This window comes from Pinus tabuliformis, chromosome 9 (assembly GCF_031772625.1).
Source record: "Pinus tabuliformis cultivar Carrire ecotype Pingquan chromosome 9, CPIR1, whole genome shotgun sequence".
NCBI classification, from domain to species: Eukaryota; Viridiplantae; Streptophyta; class Pinopsida; order Pinales; family Pinaceae; genus Pinus; species Pinus tabuliformis.
In genome coordinates, this window is record NC_142307.1 from 579,769,745 (window position 1) to 579,791,475 (window position 21,731).

Genomic DNA, 21,731 nt, shown 5'->3' on the forward strand with positions numbered 1-21,731 from the left:
ACTATTTCATCAAACTTCAAGGCAATTGTATTGCTACCTATTGCAATAACCAGAATATCCCACGAATCTGGTAGAGAACACAACAAACTGATGCACTTATCTTCATCTGAAATTTTAATATCAATAGATAATAACTGACTTACCACAGTCTCAAATGCATTCATATGCTTTGTCATCGAGTCTCCATCTTTCATCCTCAGGTTATACAGCTTTTTCCGCAGGAACAATTTATTCACCAGAGACTTAGATTGGTACAAAGTCCCTAACTTGTTCCACAAAGCCTTAGCCGTAGCTTCCCCTGATACATTCAGCAATACTGAATCTGAGACACACAATCGTATTATGCTCTTTGCCTTGCGATCTAGCTTCTTCCATTCTTCATCAGGCACTCCCGTTGGTTTAGTACTTGGATCTACTGTGATCTACTGATCTTTATCCACCAACAGATCCTCCATCTTGAATTTCCACAACTAAAAAATCTGACCATTAAATTTCTTGATCTCTATCTTTCCACTGCTCGCCATCTTCTTTCACCACCAGAATTGATCATACGGATCTCCCACTAAACAGGGTCTACCATAGGCCCAAGCGAAACCCATCAGCATCAAAGGCATCCCCTTGAAGCCAAAACAGTTCTGATACCAAATGTAGGTTTTAACCCCGTACATAAATTACCTGCATACGAATTCTAAAACATAGAAAATAAACAATGCAAGATCATAACACATAAAACACATATACATAGAAATTTTCCCCTAGATCCTGAAACCGAGATTACCAGCTTGATTTTTCATTATGTTCCTTTCAATGTTGTAATACATATTTATACATGCCGAAGCATCCAATACCATGGACCAAAAACCATCGTGTCCAAAACCATGGACCGAAAACCATCGCATCCAAAACCATGTGTGAAAGTCATGCACAAAACCATAGGTAGGTTCGCCCAACCTAACATAGGGTTCAAAACCAAAATTTTCCAGGGTGCTGCCCTGGACCCCATAAAGTGGCGTTACCTGCACCCCTCAAACCCTCCTGTGACTCCCCTTGCTACGCAATTAGCGCAACGAAAGGGGGGATCTTCCCCCCTTCTAAACCCCCAGTCAATTACGTGGGCTAGTCGTAGAAAGAATATATCACAGCCTAACACAATGTAGACCCCGTGTTCGTGCCTTATAGTGCTCATGCACTCAATCGACCTTAGGAAGCTAGGGTGCAAGGCACACTCTTAAAGGCTGAAGGTTGGGGCTTCATGCCTTTGTTGTGCACCAATATGCTTAAGAAATTAAGGAGGGTCATGGTGCATAGAGGAAGGTTCAAGGATTGAGCTTCAGGCCTTTGATACACACTAATAAGCTCAAGGAGAGCCCACATATTGGAGTTGAAGGAGTGCGTTCAAGGAAGACTTAGTCATTTTGTAGGGCACAATTCGGAATAAGGAAGGAGGTTTGTGCTTTTGGAGTGCGCCTAGCTCTCCAAAAGGGTACAAGGCGCACTTCTGAACAATGAAGGGTCTCCCATCAAGGCTACAGAGTGCACTCATGTGATCTTGGCCTTAATGGGTTCCTTTTACAACCAAAATTTTTCTAAGTCTAGGTGATTGGTCAAGGGGTGAGCTGAATGATTTCTAGACATAAAACCATGTGTGACACATACTAACTCAATGAGAAAACTTAAAAAATCTTGATATAAAATGAATATACATCAAAATTCCTCTTTATGCACATTCCCCAAGTACAAATAGTGAAGTGTGTGTGAATGTGACTCGAAAGTGCCGTTTTTACAAGAACAAAGATGTTATGACCATGAAATGCATATACTAAGGATGTTTTGATCAATGCGACGACACTTGACAACATTCAAGAAATCTTGCAACATATCAAACAACACAAAAGGACACTTGACGACCAAGGCAATACTTGATATGACAATGAAGTAGGCTCCAAAATTCAAATGTAGTGAAGTTTTGGAGGGTGTTGTAGCGTCAACAACACTTGGCAACACACTGGGCATAAGTCATCTTCTTTGTCTAAGAATAGATTTTAATTAAGGGTAAGACTTTTAGGAAGTGTTGATTGCCCCAAGATTTCTCTTTCGACCGAGTTTTATACATAACACCTTCTCTTTTCTCTACTTAGTTGAATAGACACAAAGATACACCGTATCACAATTAGTTCAATTCAGGAAAGGGTAATGTGCACAACAAGTTTATAATAATTAGAGTATATAGTTTTCATCTCTGATGTTGCTCCACTAACATAAGGCCTAGACAATACCTCGACGTAGTCACTTTAGGAGCACAAACATTGCTTCACTACCAGCAAGCCTAGATAGTACGCCGGTGAAGTCACTTGCTTTACCTCCCTATGTAAGAAGCCTTTCTCTTCTTTCACCCTTTATTTATTTATTTTATAGAACTATGCATCAACATTTATTATTTTTCAACAGGTGGAAGAGGGATTCTGACTTATTAAGAGTAGAGAAGGTTTCCCCTTCAGAGAATTAATTTAAGACCTCTTATTTAGGTTTGCTTACTTAAGATTTTCCCCTTATCCCTTCTCTACTAGATTGGAAAAGTGTTAACACACAAGTAGACATATACCAAGTTGAGCAGTTTAGGCACTAGCATAAGTGCAAATCTAATAGGTTCCCTTAAGGTTCTCGTATTGGACAAATCATATTTTCCATCTGGACATACCACAACCTATGTAATTTTCCCAAACATAGAAGGAGAATAAATAGAAATCCAAGCGTTGCAGTTGTCATACTTATCTTTGATTGCACTACAAAGTCTTTAGGCCATGCACTTTACACATAGGTCTTATTTATGTACAATTACCAACAATACAAAATGACATTATATGACTACATAATGGACACACAATTGACTCAGAAAAAAAAATAAAAAAAAATAAAAAAATAAAATATATATATATGTAAAGGAAGTATAGCTCATAGTTGCTACTGAAAATAATGGTTAAGATCTTGAACATTTATGGGAAGGGGGTCAATCCTCCTGTCCAAAGGTTTCATCTTGAAGGCATTATGTCTGAGCCTCTCTTCTATTGTGAATGGTCCAATCCACAATGGTTAGAACTTAGTGTGTTTACCTTTGTCTTCATGGGGTTCATCCCATTTCATAACTAGGTCCATCACATCAAATCTCTTTTCACTTGCATATTTTTTATCGAACCAATGCCTTAAACAGTTTTGATGTACGAAAATTGATCCTCGGCTTTAAGCATCTCTTCCTCAAGATTGAGTAAAGTGTTTATCCTTCTTTGAACTAGTAGGCAAGGTTTTCCTATTGACTCTTGGGAGAGTTTCAAGGCTAGAAGATACAGGTTTGAGGGAAACATAACTTCTTTACCGTACACTAGAAAGTATGGCGAGGTTTCAAGGGAAGGATTTGGAGTTACACGGTCGGACCAAGGTGCATTAGTCAAAGAAGTATGTCAATTCTTTTGTTTAGAGAAAATTGTCTTCTTAATTATGTGAATAACATTTTCATTTGTCGATTCAGCCAGACTATTTCCCTAGGGATAGTAATTAGATCCATGTTTTAAAACAATCCCATTCTCTAATGAAAATTCGTAAATTCTTAATGATGAAAAGTATGTTATATTATCAAATACAAGTGATGTAGGAATGCCAAACTTGGTTATGATGTTTTGTTGCAGAAAATGAATGACTTCCTGGTCATTTACTTGTCTGAGAGGCACTGTCTCTAACCACTATGTAAATTAATATATATTTGTGAGGATATACTAGTGTTTCTTCAATGAGTGTGGGAAAATCTCTTTGGTAATGTCAAGGCCTCATTATTGGAATTGTTCTTCAACTTCTATTGGCAGAAGTGGGGTGGCTGAACTTTGATCACGACTGGCACATTTTTAACAAGATTGGAACTTACAGGCATAGGCATGAACATATTTGAAAATATTGGGCCAATAATAACCAACCCTCATAACTTTGTATGTTTTAGTGTCGCCCGCACAATGTCCACCTGCCAGTCCATCACGTAAGTCCTTAAGGACATTCTCCATATCTTGGGGCTCAAGACACCTTATCACAACTCCATTGTGGTGCTTCCGAAAAAGCACTCCATAGACCAATTGGTATGATATATCCTTTAAACAAATTTCCCTTTTTAGTTTGTTCAATAAGTGCAAGGGCAAGGTTCCATGTTCGAAAAAATGTCATAGATTTGCATACCAAGGAGAAACGCTAGAACAAGGAACATGATCAATATTGTACATTTATGTTTCTTGCTCCCATATTCAAAGATATTGTTCAGGAGAGTCCTTTGGTTCGGCTGCTAGTCTACATAGGCCATGCCCCTTTATAGTATGAACTGGTTTGGATTCCAGATCATATTCTTGAAGACAGGTATGAACCCAACTCTTGTTGTACAAGCAAGGTTCTCACTACCATATGAGGTACGAATACAATCATATGTGCTTTAAGTAAATAGGGCCTAAAATACTTCACTTCCTTGTATATCGCATACACTTGTTTGTCAATGGAATGGTAGTTTAATTCTGGGCCTTATAGACTAGTTCTCATAAAAGAAATAGGCATCTCATTCCCTTCATTGTTCTTCTAAGTTAATACCATGACAATTGATAAATATGAAGCAAATCTGTAGAGCAGGAAATTTTTTCCATAGTTTGGACTAAATAGTGTGGGTGCATCGACTATAGCCTACTTGATCTGAGTGAAAGCGTATTTCTCCCTCTTGTCCCATCTATATACTACATCTTTCTTTATCATCTCCTATATAGGTTTGACTATCCGTGCATAATCAGAGATGAATTTTTTGAGGAAATTGATTTTTCCCAAGAAATACTGCATGGCTTTCTTATTCACCAAAACACAGGATTTGTGTGATATCATTGATCCTTTTGGGGTCAATCTTGATAATGTTCTTTGCTATGATGTGCCCTGGTAGATTCCCTTCAGACACACCAAAGACACTCGTCTTGGGATTAAGAGAAATCCCATACTTCCGGCACCACTCAAATATATACCTTAGATGATGTACATGATCAGGTCTTTTCCTTGAAAACATGATAACATCATCTAAATAAAAAACAATTCTTTGACCTATAAGGCCATGAAAGGCGATGTTCATAACTCTTTGAAAAGTTGCAATGACATTAATTAGTCCAGATGGGATTATATTAAAAGCGAACATTCCCCAATTGGTTCGTAATGTAGTCTTCAATCTGTCCGGTTCCACTACTAGCACTTAATTATACCCTGAAAATCCATCTAGTAGTGAAAACATTTCAGACCTAGATAATGTCTGGAGTATCTACTCCATGGATGGCACTGGATATTTATATTTGTGATAATCGCGGTTAAGGTTCTGGAAATAAGCACATAAGCATATTTCACCATACTTATTTCTAACTGGGACCAAGTTGGAAACCCACGTGGAATTTCTAACTTTGAAAATGATCTAGGCATCCAATAGTTTTCTCAATTCTTTCTAGATGAGGGGTTCCAGTGTTCGATGAAATTTCTGTAGATTCTACTGGAATGGTTTCACCCCTTATTTTATAGGAATTACAAGTTAGATGATATGAGTATCATAAGTCTTTCTATCATCATATGTCCTTGCGAACACATCTCGATACTGCTTGAATAGGTGAATAAACGATTTTCGTTCTTGCGGGGAAGAACAGGTACCGAGGTTCTCATACTTCAAATATTGTGGGGTTCCAAGGTTGACTTGTTTATATGTGAGCTTAAAAGTCTAAGTCTTTGTGTTAGTAGGTCCTCTAAATCAGTTCTATAGGTCATATAATTTCTCCAAGGGCACAACACCTTTTGGCATAGTGTTTCCTTTCAATGCTTGGGATACTTCCTACAAATCCTATTCGTGCTCATTCTCCTCTATGGTGGTGTCTTCAAATATGTCAGTATTCACCATAAAGTGTAGTATCTATTGGTCATCATTGAAAATGCATAGATTAGTAACATTGTCAAGTGCAGATGATTTATATAAAATTTCAATAGAGAAACTAGTTTTTAATGGCGACGTCCTAGTAGCAACATTTGCTAGTGTATTGTTGTTGCATTTCTAACTCTAGGAACATAAAAAATATTGAAAGATTTAAAATGATGTATCAAATTCCATACCTTCTACAGGTATTTTTTAAAATGAGGTGAAACAAAGTGTATAATATCTCATACCTAATGTGTGACTACTTCTAAGTCATTGATTACGTTTAGGAGCTCTACCTTGAGGTCTATATATTTCTTCAATCCAAGTATGAGTACTTCATATTATTCAATATTATTAGTGCACTCGAAATCCATACGACATGAAAGTATATCTTTCTTGTTATGTGGGTCTCTAAGGACACAACCGGCTCTCTAACCTAATTGCACCTTAGAACCATCAAAATAAAGAGTCCAAAAATTGCAAGCTACTAAGCTATTTCCTGTATTATTATTCCTACTAATACTAGCATTACTACTATTATGTACATCTATATTACATAGTTCATTTGCACCAGATAGAGAACGGGGGAGGAGTTCCAGTTGTGTCTTGTGGAATGGGTGATGGTTGTGCAAGGTAGCACCCAATGTCAATTTCTAGAAAGTAGTTCCCAAAAAATAAGTCTATGAAATAAATAAGCTCGTTTTTCACTTCGAAATGTGTAACAATGTGTTTCATGTAGGGCTCTAATTCCACTCGGATTTGGTTATTCTTTCCCTTGTATGAAAGCCATAAATGCGACCAATTGGTAGCAAAATACCCGTATAATTTTCTTGACCAGTCTCTACTTAGCAGTACACCATAGGCTTCCAAGATGTCCAAAATCACTATGTTTATGCATTGATGAACTCATTGATAAAATGATAAGTGTATAAGAACAGTTTTGATTTCACCAATAGAATGGACAATGGACCTGTCCAACTGGATAATTTGTACATTGATCTCATCCCATTTGGCATGTATTTTCTTAGTAATGGATAATGGCATTATGTTTACAAATGCACCAAGTTCAACTAGACAATTGTGAAAATTGTAATTAAAAGTTTCAATAGTCAATAGGAACAGAGGGAAAAGAGTATTACTTTATAATGTTAGAGTGTTAACAATTGATTCCAGGGGATCAGAAGACTTACCAAACACCTTCTGGGCAGAAGCATTATCACCTGATGGGGACTAGGCAAGGGCTTGGAAGAGAAGTTCTCGTTGGCTTGCTATCCTTGTAAGAAAAAAGATTGAAATATTTGTGTGAGAATTCTTCATATCTTTCTCGATGTTATAGTCTATCATGGCGGGCATCACCAAAGTGTCTGGAGGAGTAACTTTTTTTTTCCACTTCTAGAATGGTAGACTTGGTTTATCTACTGACAGAAGTGTTCTTTGTTGTGGCAGCATCTCCAGACTTATTTTGAGCCTGGCTGATGGGCGGTGTGATTTTCCTTAACAAATGTTCCCTCAACTTTTACCTTGTAAGCTCTTGTTCAGGAACAAGCCCTTGACTTCTAAACCTATATCGTTTGCTTTTCTTCTAATTCGGGGCCTCATTTAGTGGTGGTTCTTCAACACTTTTCTTCTCATCAATGAACACACAACTAAAAGTATTTACTATGTGTTTAACACCCACAATTTCTTCAGCCACAATGGATTATTACATTTCTTCTGTTTTCTTAGTCTGCTCATCTGAAAGTACTGAGTCAATAATGTGCACATCCAGAGCATTCATGTTGTGATTCCACTGTGGGCATGTCTTTTCTGAGTGATATTCTTGATGAAAATAATAATATTCGTCCATGCCCATTCTTTTTGACATCCAACAAGACATTCAAGCTATTTGCATACTTAGCTAGATAATTACTGGTATTGTTGTTGTTGTTAGTCCTTCTCAGGAAGTTAAATTTTTGGGGCTTGCTATTGAGAGTGGTCTCTCTTGTCCTTTATTTTAATTCTGTTATATACCTAGGGGGGATAATATGGGGTACCAAGGGAGGTACCCAAGGTAATAATGTAATAATGGGATGGGCAGGTGGTTAACCCATGTCATGTAAGGGACCACAAGTAGTTAATAACAATGTAATGGGCCCATGGTATTAGTCGATGGTATGAGGGAACCATGGTAATGACCCATGGTATTGTATGTATGAGGCCTATATAGAGGCTAGAGACTCCACTTGGGAGATAGTGAAGGAATATTGTATGAACAGGCATATGGCTTGTGGAGTGTTCTCCTTCCTTAAGGAGTGAATGTATGGTGTTACCCTACCTTAAGGGTTTTGATTAATAAAGTGAATCATTTCTATCTACTTCTCTCTTATTGTTTATGGGTTTATTTCTATTCTCATATATTTTTGGATCAGATCTACAACAATTGGTATTAAAGCTACAACAAGTGGGATCAGAGCTATAACAAGTGGTATCAAAGCTACAACAATTGGTATCAGAGCACTTTCTTGGGCACAAAAGAGGAGATTTTTTTTTAGTTTTTGCAGGGTTTTGGGGGCGGCGACTTTGCAGGTCAGATCTGTACATTTTGGTGCAAGATCCGTAAAATATAATTATAGATCTGGATTCTTTGTGCAAAAATAGTCGAATTCAAAAAAAAAATCAGTTGAATCGGAGTCCGGATGAAGGAGATATCACTGATCTAAAAATCAGTGGGGTTGCAGACAATTTTCAGGGCAGCGATTTTGCGGCGCAGATCTAGACGTTCTGGTACAAGATATGCAAAATATAATTGCAGATCTGGATTTTATGGGAAAAAATACCCAATTTCAAAAAAAACATCAGTCGAATCAGAGTCCGGATGAAGGAGATATCGCTGATTTAAAATCAGCTCTTTTTAGAGAAATTTTGGTGACAGCGGGAGAGTAGCAGCACAGATCTGAAATTTCAAGTGCCTGGATCAAGATTTATACCACATGGGCAGATGCAGAATGATTGTTCCATTTCTAAAAACAGGTTATAATATAGATTCTGAGCAATATTGACAAAACTGTGACATTTTCAAATTTTCGCCAAAGTAAGTGAATTTTTTTCGAACCCTCTTCACGGAAAATTTCACTGGAAAAGATGATAGCCCTACTATTGAAGAATTCATACAAAACCTAAAGGAAATATTTGAGGAGAGATGGAAGTTTATGGTACCACGTTTTTTGAAAGAAGAGGCCGCCATATGGTGGAACTCACTGGGCATTATAGCCTTGTCCAAATTCTCGAATGAAGAAATGGAAAAACTCTTTATGGACAAATGGTCTCAGACTAGAAAACAAGATAAGGGGAAACATGTGGGGTTATTTTCTACTGATATATCCTTATTGCAAGTTCATGGATTGATTTAGAAAGAGAAGGTCATTGTTTCTATAAATCCTAGTTGCAAGCATAATTTTCTCAATGTCAATTTGGCAAAAAAATTGCAAGTCCCAGCAAAACATATTGAAAATACACAGGTTGATGATAAGGATGTTCAAATTTATAAGGATTTGAAACTTTCTATGGATAAGTATGTGTTTCATGGTGATTTTTATGCTTCAGATATGGATAACATGGATGTTGTTTTGGGATACCCTTGGATGGAATCAGTGGGTACTATAAATATTAATGTGCAGAAGAAATTCCTAAAGCTCTGGTATAAAAAGAAGAAAATTACATTACAGGATATTTCCATTAATAAGCAGGTAGAGTCCAAGGAGGCTGAAGCAGAAGGCGTTCCATAGTCTGACATATTAGATGATGAGCTAGTAATGATAGATAATCAAACACAAACAGAGGCTGAAGCAGAAAAGGTTACAGGTGCTGATACATCAGAGGACGACTCAGTGGTTGAAGTCATATTGGAAAAGAAGACACCACAACAGGCACCACAGCAGGGTGAATTAAAGAAAAAGACATCGTGGGTTAAAACTTCAACATATCATCACCCACATCACCCCGCAAGACAACCATCAAGATGGAAACCAAGTAGTCACATGACGGATAGCAAGGAGAGAAGATCCACCCACTACACATCAACACAGAAGAGCTGCCACGGTCAACTTCCATCTCAAGCGAGCAAGGCACCAGCGAGATCAAGGGTTCACCTTTCTCTTGGATGGCTTGATGCACGTGCATGGTATCAGTGGACTACTCTTTTGAGTAGATCTTATTATTTGTGTTCTTCCCATGTTTCGGGGACGAAACATGCTTAGGGGACGAAACATGCTTAGGGGGGTGGAATGTTATATACCTAGGGGGGATAATATGGGGTACCAAGGGAGGTACCCAAGGTAATAATGTAATAATGGGATAGGCCATAGTAATAAATAAGGTGGTGAACCCATGTCATGTAAGGGACCACAAGTAGTTAATAATAATGTAATGGGCCCATGGTATTAGTTGATGGTATGAGAGAACCATGGTAATGACCCATGGTATTGTATGTATGAGGCCTATATAGAGGCTAGAGACTCCATGTCAAGAAATAGTGAAGGAATATTGTATGAACAGGCATATGGCTTGTGGAGTGTTCTCCTTCCTTAAGGAGTGAATGTATGGTGTTACCCTACCTTAAGGGTTTTGATTAATAAAGTGAATCATTTCTATCTACTTCTCTCTTATTGTTTATGGGTTTATTTCTATTCTCATATGTTTTTGGATCAGATCTACAACAATTGGTATTAGAGCTACAACAAGTGGGATCAGAGCTATAACAAGTGGTATCAGAGCTACAACAAATTCTGCCAACTCATTAGACAAAGTATTGATAGTTCAGGTCAAGATTTCAAGATCAATAACTTCCTTATTTTTGGCCTTTCTTAAAGAGGCCTGAGATATTTTTCCTATCTCCTTGGTGTCTTTGGATGATTCATCATCAACAATGACTCCAATTGAAAGAAATTCCTTTTCAACAACGATTTCTTCTTCAAAAAAATTTGCCAAAGTTTCTTTCACTAGTCTCTTTAAAAATTATGAAATGCTCATCAGCAAGGAAGAAATATAGTAATCAATCATGATGGAGGCATGAGGTGTCATATCCAGGGGAAATTGGTTCAATATCTAATTGAACCTTTGATCAAAATCCTTGACCTTTTCTTTTGGCCCCATCTTTAGATTCCCTAGATATTTTAATAACACGGTTGAGTTTTGTTATCAGCAAATGTTTCGACGAACAACCTTTTAAACCCCCTCCAATTCTGAATTGAATTCACAGGAAGGCTATGATACCAAGAATCTTACATACTATAAAAGGTATAAGTAAAGAGTCTACATGTACCTCGATCATTTGCATATGTAGATAGAAGTTATCCAAATGGTCTTCCACTTTGATCACCTTATCAGGGTCATATTTCTTTAACAACTTTTCTAGGTGTCTTGGAATCTTATGTAAAATACCTGGAAGGGCAAGTGGGCCCTGAGTCATCCAATCCAAACCTTGGTCTAGCATGTTCTCTTATATATTCTCCTCCTCTTATTTATGATCTTATGAATCTTCTCCATGATCACCTAACCTATGGAAAGTTCCATATGGGAGCACAACATTGTCTACGTCCCCCTCGTTGTAAGATGGAGGTTGCTTTGGTCTTTTTGTGTCATCTGTAGACTCTGCTAACTCTTAAAGGGTAGAAAAAATGAACCTTCAACTGTAGAAACCACAATATTGGTAGGAGTTGTTTCTTTCTTCTTTGGAAAATAAGGAATATTATGTGCTCCAAGGATTAATCCAATATCCTTCGCAAAGAAATGGGTTATATGCTGAATTACCTAGATTTACTCATAGGAAACTTCACAAGTTTGTTTCGGTAAAGAGCCTACTTCGGGAATATGAGTTGGAGAGGTGTTGGGAATGTTGTTTCATGGTCTAGAATAAGTATGTTATGGGTGGGTCGAGTTATTATCCATAAAAATCTGGCTTCCCTCCTTCTAGCGCTAGAAATTTTGAGAGTGTTAGACCTGCCAACATTCAAATGGGTCTCCCTGATATGCAGTCCCAAGTAGACCTCACACCATTTGGGATGGGAGCCCCATCTAGAATATGGCTCGAATAGAATCTAATTAAAGAACCACCTTTTCTTTAGCTATCAGCAAGAGAGAGAATCACATATGTGGCTTTGTAAAGAAAGAAAGTGTGCTTGGTGAGTATTTGGTTGTAGGTGCATCAAGGTTCTTCTACTACAGAGGGGAGAAAAAGTGAGCCTCTAAGAGAGAGGTAATAATACCACCCTAATAAAGACACACATAAACAAGAATTTTTCGTTTAACATCCAATGGAATAGTCCACAAAGACGTGATGACCGTTATAACCATTACAACACATTCTCAATAGGATAAGCACTAAAATAATCGAAATAGTTCAACCACCTTAGTATTAGTGAAATAAAAAATGAATCATAAACATTCACATAATAGTATTACAAACAGTCATAATCCATGTGTGAAAGCGTGTTGGCCATCAGGCTTCAAATATTAAGTAAAATTCCCAAGATGCATGAAGACAACAGAGATCATTTGCTCCAATAGTAGAGTGTTGGATCCACTAAGTTCTCCCCAAAACTACTAAATTATCTCTCTTATGCCTTATGGGGGAATCTAAGGTTAAAATTCCTTTACATGATAAATGAGGATCTATTTATAACTTAAGGAGTGACCTTTTATATCCTCATGAATCTTAACTTTCTAACTTCTAGTGACCTTCAAATTTCTACAACCTTTGAAGTTCCAAATGACTTTTGGAATTACATATGACTTTTGGTATTACATTTACTTTGGACTTCCATGACTCTATATCACACATGACTCTTGGAATTCTACTTGATTGTCCCTTACAATGACTACAATATTACCTCTTGACTCCCACACCATGATATGTTGAAACTAGACACTTCACTATCTTGGATGACTGGGACTGAGAGTGACTGATGACATGGATCTCCTTTATTGTTGACATAGTTTCCACTATATTTGTTCTTTGTTCATCTTCTGATCACTGTGCTTCCACCCTCTAAAGGGATTCAATATTGGAGTCTTTAGGGTGCTTCGATCATCAAGTTTTAGGTGTGTTCTTGGTTCTTTTTGTGCTTCCTTTATTTATCATCTTTGCCCGATCTTCTTTATGTGTGCTTTCCATGAGGTCCCTGGAATACCTATTTCTACAATCACTCATGACAAGCAACTATCGGTCTAAAAACATCCTACTCTACCATATTTTATGCATATTTCCCATTTACTCCTTTTCAGTGCGCTTAAAATGGTCAAAGAAGATTTAGGGTGTACTCTGAAAGGTTGAAGGAATCGAAGGAGGAGATTCAAGGCTTTAGCATGCGCTCATGAACCTAAAGGAAGAAAGTAGTCAAGACAGGGAACATGTTGAAAATAAGAAGGATGAAGGGTAAGGATTAGGGCTTCCCAAGTGGACTATGCACTCAAGTGAGAGAGGGAGGGCACAAGGCGCACTCCTGAAGGCTGAAGGTTGAGGCTTCATGCCTTCAGGGTGTGCTCATGCAATCAATATGAATGGCACACAACGCACTCTTAAAGACTAAAGGTTGGGGCTTCGTGCCTTTAGTGTGCACCATGCAATCAAGCAATTCACGAGGGGACATGGCACACAGGGAAGGTTGAAGGATTGAGGTATATGTCTTCGAGATGTGATAGTGCGCTCAAGGAGGGCACATTTCTTCGAGTCGAAGGAGTGTGCTAAAAGAAGACTTAGTCATTTTGGAGGGCACGATTTGAAACAGGGAAGGGGGTTCGTACTTTTATAGTGCACCAAACTCTCCAGGAGGATGTAGGGTTCACTTATGAACAACAAAGGGTCTCCCATGAAGGCTTCGAAGTGCGCTCATATGCTCTTGGCCGTAATGGGCTCCTTTTGCAACAAATTTTTTTCTAAGTCTAGGTGATTGGTCAAGGGGTGAGCCAGATGAGTTCTATACATAAAACCATGTGCGACACATATTAACTCATCAAGAAAAATTACAAAAACTTGATCAATAATGAATATACATCAAAACACCACTTTATCAATGTTCCCGAAGTAGAAACAGTGAAGTGTGTGCGACTGTGACCCGAAAGTGTCATTTTTACAACAACAAAGATGTTATGACCATGAAATGCATATAAGGATGTTCTGATCAATTTGAAGACACTTGATAACATTCAAGAACACTTGTGACACATCAAACAACACAAGACGATACTTGAAAACTAAGGCGACACTTGATATAACAATGAAGTAGGCTCCAAAATTCAAATATAGTGAAATTTTGGATGGTGTTGTAGCAACGACAACAAGTTCTTTTCCCCTGTTAAATTCCATCATTGATGAAGGACATATATTAACAAATAAAGAAGGAAATGTAATATTCTCAAGGTTAGAGGGGGGGAGAGCATGGGGGCTTCACCGAGGGAGCAATACTATACCACGTGCATTCATATTTGGGGATATATATTGAGGAAAAATGACATAATATATTGAGCATATAATAAGGGATAAAGGGTTTTGATATTGGTAGTATAAAAAATGGAGCTCAAATTTAATGAAAAATATAAAGGGATATAAACAATGTTAATGAAAATAGATACCTAAAATATCTAGTGAAAGTGGTAATTTTTTTATGTTGGGAAGGTGTATTGGATTTGTATTGGTAGGGGGTTAAATAATGTAATTTTAAAGGTATTTTCCAATATCTGGTCAAATTAAGGGTATTGTTTAGTATTCCATTAGCGCACGTGATATGTCAAAGGTTCATAAAGTGAAGCTCCCATGGGAGAGACATTAGAAGAAGAGAGAGATAGAGAGGTAGGAAGAGCGAAGTAGATATAGAGAATGAGAATGAGGGGGGGGGATATAGAGAGTGGATGTGGAAGAAGAGAGAAGGAGAGAGGGAGGGAGATGGAGATAGAGAAGGAAGAAGAGATAGAGAGACAAAAAAATATGTAAATGTAAATAAAGAGATCAAGGGTTGGAGGGGAGGAGAGGGAGGGAGAGAGAGAGAGAGAGAGAGAGAGAGGAGAGAGGGGAGACAGAAGGAGAGAGAGTGGAAGAAGAGAGAGATAGAGAGGGAATAAGTGAGAGAAAGGTGGAGATAGCAAGTGAGAGAGAAGGAGAGAGGAAGGGATGTAGAGAGTGGAGGAGGAAGAACAGAGAGACAAACAACTAAAGGGAGATAGATAGAGAGGGTGTGAGGGGGAGAGTGGAAGAGTAAATGAGACAGGGAGGGAGGAGAGAGAGAATGAGGGGAAAAATATTCAGAGAGGAGGGATAGATAGGAAATAAGAGAGAGATAAAAGTGGAGATAGAGAGTGATAAAGAAGTAAAGAGGGAGGTCTAAAGAGAGTGGAGGGGGAAAAAGAGAGAGACAGAAAAAGAAAGGGAGAGAGAGAGTGTGGGAGTGATGGAGAGAGAGATAGAGAAGGAGATAGGGAGGGAGATAGAGAGGGAATAAGATATAGAGATACATATATAAATATGTAAATGTAAATAGAGATTGAGAGTAGCTAGAGAGAAGGAGAGAGTGAGGGAAGGAGATACAGAGAGAGGAGAGAGAGAATGAGGGGAGGGAGATGAAGAGGACAAATAGAGAGGTAGAGAGATTGAAATAATAGAAAGTTAGAGAGAGGGAAGAAGTGAGAAAGAGATGGAGATAGAGAGTGAGAGATAAGGAGAGAGGGAGGGATGGAGAGAGTGGAGGGGAAATAAGAGTGATACAAATATAGAGAGGGAGAGCTAGATAGTGATGGAGTGTGGAATAAATAGTGGGAAACAGAGGGAAAGGGAAGGAGACACAGAGGGAAGAGAGAGTGAAGGAGGGGAAGGAGATTGAGAGAGGAGAGATAGATTATAAGAGAGAGTGGAAGAAGAGAGAGATAGAGATGGAAAGGAAAATATAGGGGGAGATAACTGTCAAAGAGAGAGGGAGATGGATAGTGAGTGAGTGAGGTAGGGATATAGAGAAGGAGAGGAAAAGATAGGGGGAGAGAATGATCAAAGAGAGAGGGAGAGGTATCTAAGTGAGTGAGTTAGGTAGAGAGAGAAAAGGGGAGAGAGAGGAAGATAAAGAAAGAGATGGTTAGGGGATAGAGAGGGAGAGATAGTGAGAGTGATGGGAGGAGGAGAAAGAGAGGGATAGATAAAGGATAAAGGGAGATCAATGTAGAAGTGCACACACATTCTATAATATATATGCAATCCTGCCAATCTCGGGCCAATGTTAGAAAGTGTGAGAGTAATATAGGTAGGGAAATTACAATTTTGGATAATATTCTCCCTTGAACACACATGCATTCTTAATAATGTGTGTATATTCCTAATAATGCGTTCACATTTCTAGAAATATGTGAGCTTCCTCTACTAGCCTTAACCGAGTCCCCTTGCCACTCCCCAACATCCATACAAAAACCTAGAAAACATGCACATAAGGGAAGTGCTTGTTAGCACTTGGTCTAAGTTTTTGTGTAATAAGAACTAATATTTTTGTCCACTTTTATTATTGGAAATCAATTTGTTGTCTTATTGTATAACTAGAAGACAATGTTTATGTAATTAGAAGGACATTTGAGTAATTTGAAAATAATTATTGTTGACAATAAGTTGATGTCAATATTTTGCCTCTATAATGTGTAAAATTATCTCTATCTGGCTATGAATTCATGGTTGATAGAGTTATAGACTTGTCATCTAAGTCCACATATTATTCAAGTCTATTTGAGTTGCAAACTCATAATTTTTGAAACCCCGTTTCAAAATTATTTCCCTCCTTAAAAAAACAGTTTCAAAACTTGTATATACTCTTCAAGGATTAATAAAAAATTCCTTCAAACTAGAGTGCAGAATAAGAGATGAAATGAGGTGTAAATAGAGTATCAAAAAAGTTCTTTTGGATTGGTAAGATAGAGTATAAAATTGAGTTTTTTTTGTTGCTTGAAAACTTCTCTTTTATAACTCATATTAGTAACTAATATTAGCCCTTTTTGAGAGGTCAATTTCCTTACCATTATCAACTCATTAGTTTACATGTCATTTCCATATGTTCGAGCTCTGATTTCCCATTCCTAATTATAAGTTTGCAAGCCCACTCAACTTAATCGTTACTTTCTATTTTATAACCAAGTTCATTTAATGCTAATCACTATGTTCTCATTTTCCAACATAATTACTTTTCCTCTTTGAACTTGATTGATTTATCCATAAAATCTATGTTTTTGGAGCTTTTTTCATGTCCTTATCATGGAAATTGTTTCTATGGTAAAGTATAAAATTATATGAAATGGTAAGGTATACAACGAGTTAGTAAGGTATGGAGCAGATATGGTAAAGTAAAACGCAAATGTTGTGAGGTATAGGATGATAATATGGTAATGATTATAATGGTAATAAAAAATAGCAATCTTTATTGTTAAGGTAGGTTTTTTCAATGGATTTTTTTCAAGATAACCACGAAATTTGGGGTTTCTATATCACCAAAATTATTATGATAAATAAATCCTAAGAGAAGGTACTCGCGAAATTTTGAATTATAAAATTTAATGAAATAATTTAAACATTGTAAAACAAATTATCAAAACTACTTTTTGTTTTTGTGGTTGGTTGTATGTTTTTTCTTCATGTTGATTGATTATTTGTTTGAATATGGTTTCAATCTTTTATGCCTTGGTTGATGTTGGAGTGGTCTCATCTTCAAATTTTTAGCCTTGAGGGGTCTTTTTTTATGCAACTTTTGATTATTTTCCTTTAGTTGCTTATTCTTTTTTTAGTTATTCAACTTCTTTTATTAGAGTAAAAAAATTCTTGAAAATACTTCATTTTGTGTCTTGAATTCGAGGTATGTTTCCCAAAATATCACCAAAAGTTGTGATAAATAATGTAAACTTTGAAACATGAACTATAAATTCAAAATGGGAACTCTAGCAAAAAAACCCCCAAAAAAATGAAAAACAGTGCTAAAAATGAAAAGAATTGACACTGGAATAACAATTTTTTTTCTAGGGTAAATTTTCAACATCTTTTAAAAATGGCAGTGAAAACCAATTTTTTGTGCAAAAATTGTGCAAAAAACACCGTGAAAATGAAAAGTGTCGATGCTAGAATAACGCTTTTTTTTGCTAGGGTAAATTTTCAACATGTTTTAAAAATGGCAATGAAAACCAACTTTTTGTGCAAAAACTGTACAAAAAACACAGTGAAAACGAAAAGTGTTGATACTGGAATGACACTTTTTTTTGTAAAGTAAATTTTCAACATGTGTTGATGAAATAAGGTCATTTTTTTTTTAAAACACAAAATTAAAAATTAAAACAATAAAAGAAAACAAAAAAAAATTAAAAAACTAACAAAATGTAAATAAAAATATATATTAAGAACAAAACCAAAAAAATCAAATATATAAAAAAGGCAAAAAAATAAATAAATAATAATAATAATAATAATAATAAATATTATAATAATAATAATAATCAATCATTATTTTTTATATATATATAGATATAACAAAATTAACCTATAAAAGATCAGAATTAAAAAACTAAAAAAAATAGGAAAAATATAAAGAAATAAATAATAAGAAAAACATATTTTGAAAAGAAAACATAAAAAATATATTTGTAAACAATAAAAAAATTAAAAAATTATAAACTTAAGTAAATAAAAATACAAAAATTTAAAAAACCATTTAAAAAAACAAACAAACAAGCGAGATAAAAAAAGAAAAGAAAAGAATTAACAAAAAAAAACCAAAAAAAAAAACTCAAATTTAAAAAAATAAAAAATAAAAAATTATATATATATATATATTCAAACTTATATTAAAAAAAAAAAAAAGTGCCCCCATGGGCGGTTGGGTGGCGGCAATCTGATTCCTAGAATTTGACTGCCACAGCTCGACCGCCCGTGGGGGCTTGACCTTGGGCAGGGAAGTTGCAAGCCACCTAGCCACTCGTGGGAGCACAACCTTGGGTGGTAGAGCTACACGTTGCTCAGTCACCCATGGGGGCACGACCCTAGGCATCGGAGCTGCATGCCGCCTGGCCACCCATGGGGGAACAATTTTTTTTTTTTTTTTTTTTGAAGTTCATATATATATATATATATTATTTTTTATTTTTATTTTTATATTTAAATTTGAATGTTTTTTTGTTTTTTTTTTCTCTTAGTTTTTTATAATGGTTTTTAAAATTTTATTTTTTTTTATTTTTTTTATAATTTTTTTTTCTTCCAATTTTTATGGTTTACAAGATAATTTTTTTTTTTACATTTTTTATATTTTTCTTTTGTCATATATATATATATAAAGTAATCAACATTAAAAAAAAGGAGAGAGAAATAAGACAACTATAAAATTTGTTAAGTAATCATGATTTCAAAAAAAATTGAATATAAAAAATTTAAAAGTGTCAAAAAATGTAACATTTAAAAAAAAAAATCCACACTTAATACATTAGAAAATTTAAAGTGTCAAAAATAAGCCCTCTAAATAAAATGGTTGATGTTGCATCAAGACGTTTCAAAATCAACATGAAAATCACTAACTTTTAAAAACAAATATTTATATTTGATACATAAGAAAATTTAAAGTGTCAAAAATATGCTCCGAAAGAAAAGGTGTATTTTGCATCACCACTTTTCAAAATCGGATGACTTTTTTCTACCTCAACGAAACGGGTAATCGTATCAGTTCCCATTTCAAAGTTTACATTGTTGATATCGTTGAGCATATGAATAGTGCTACTTTGTTGCTAATTTATAGTTGATGGTCTCATTTCCTTGAATAGGTTTTGATGCTATTTTCTACTATGGCTTTGGAAGAAATTGATTAGGTCATCTACAAAATTATTCAAAGATGGAAGTAGTTGCCTTGGAGATGGAGAGAATTTTTGTAGTGGAACAAGGTTAGGATGTTCGGATATCAATATGGTAATATATATAAATAATATGTACATCATTCTCTTGAAATCATGTATAATCTATGAAAGTAAATATGTATATAATATTTTGAAAAACATATTATGAAGCATTCTCCTCAAATAATCCTAATTATCCTTAGAAAATGCTTACACATTTGAAACAAAAACCATTGGATGGATATTACATTTGGAATTTTCATCAACTAATTACTTTGTTTTCCAATGGAAATTTAAGTTTATGGTGTACTAGGAACTTGTATTTGCACAACTAAATTTTTTTATTATTTTTTCTTTTTTCATGTAGTTTTCTTCTTCTTCTTCTTTTCCTAGGAAAAGTAGATTTATAGATGGAGGGGTAGAACCATTTTTATGAATATCCACAACTTGCATCTCGGCTGGTTGAAATATTACGGAAATAAAATCTTCATGGCTAGGGGGTTTGTCGCAGAGTTTCAGTCTATAGACATTAATAACAAATGACACTCTTTCCTCATTGATTTTCTTTACATTGGTTGATCCATTGTCAAATATTTCCTCTATTACATTCAAGCCTATACAATGAGTGGTGAATTTTCCATTGAAGTATTTGAATGACGAATCAAAGAGAAAATCGCTATCACCAACTTTCAACTCTTTTTTAATGAATTTCTCTTGTCGCTTTGATATCTACTGTTGGATTATCATATTATGTTGCAATTCTTCTTGTCTCATTTCATCAAGTTGATTAAATTGCATGAATATTCCATTTTGGGATTCATATAAATATAACCCTAATTATGCTACTAATCTGAATGTTTCAACTTGAAATTCAATAGGAAGGATAATTTTCTTACCAAATACTAGTTCAAATGGAGTAAAACTAATGGCACTTTTACAAGTTGTTTTATATTCCCACAAAGCTTCTAGAAGTTTATCTTCCTAGTCCTTTCTATGCAATTGGGCAGTATTAATCATGATTTTTCATAGAATCTTATTAGTTGATTCTACCTAGCCATTCGCTTGCAGGTGATAAGGAGTGAATTTATTGTGCTTGATCTTATATTTCTCCACTACTTCTTGCACTAGATTATAGGCAAACTATGCTCCTTAGTTCGTGACTATTTCTCAAGGGAATCCAAATCTAGAAAAGATGTCCTCAAAGAGAAAATTGACTTATGACTGCTTAGAGTATCTTGTTAATGCTTTAGCCTCAACCCATTTGGTAAAATAGTCAATACAAACCCAAATGTACCTCTTTCCTTTTGATTTAGGGTTGATTGTGTTATGTCCCTGTACCAATAGGTGTCATATATCATGATTGACCTGATGAGCTATGTAATATGTTCATACATTTTCTTGTTGCAAAGGTTTTCCATATTTGAGAAAAAATAAAAAAAATAAAAAAATGTAAAGAGGGTATACCCTAAAATCAAAGGGTGAAAAGAATAAAAATATGGTCGAAAAAATGAAAGAAAATGAACCCCAACAAAAAGAAAAGACCAGGAAAGTGTGCAAGTCTAAATGCCACTAATTTTTACTTTTGTGTAATAAACAATTGTGTGCAGTTTGTCACCTATGCCACAATTCATGAATAGTCAAACAATTTAAGCTTGACTAGTTCAGTTTTCAATTTCATGTTGTAGGAATAGAGAATAAAGGTCTGACCAAACAGTGTAATCTTGGCAGATAAGTAGATAGGTAGAGTGAAAAAGGAGCTCAACAGTTTAATCTGAGCCCTTGGATGTAATAAGTGCAGACTTAGATAAGCATTACCATGTAAAAGAAAAGAAAGTTTGATAAGGGTTTACCAGTCTAAGTGCACCCTAATAAAGAAGAAAAAATGCTAGGCTAAGTAGGTAGGGTAGGTAGATGATGG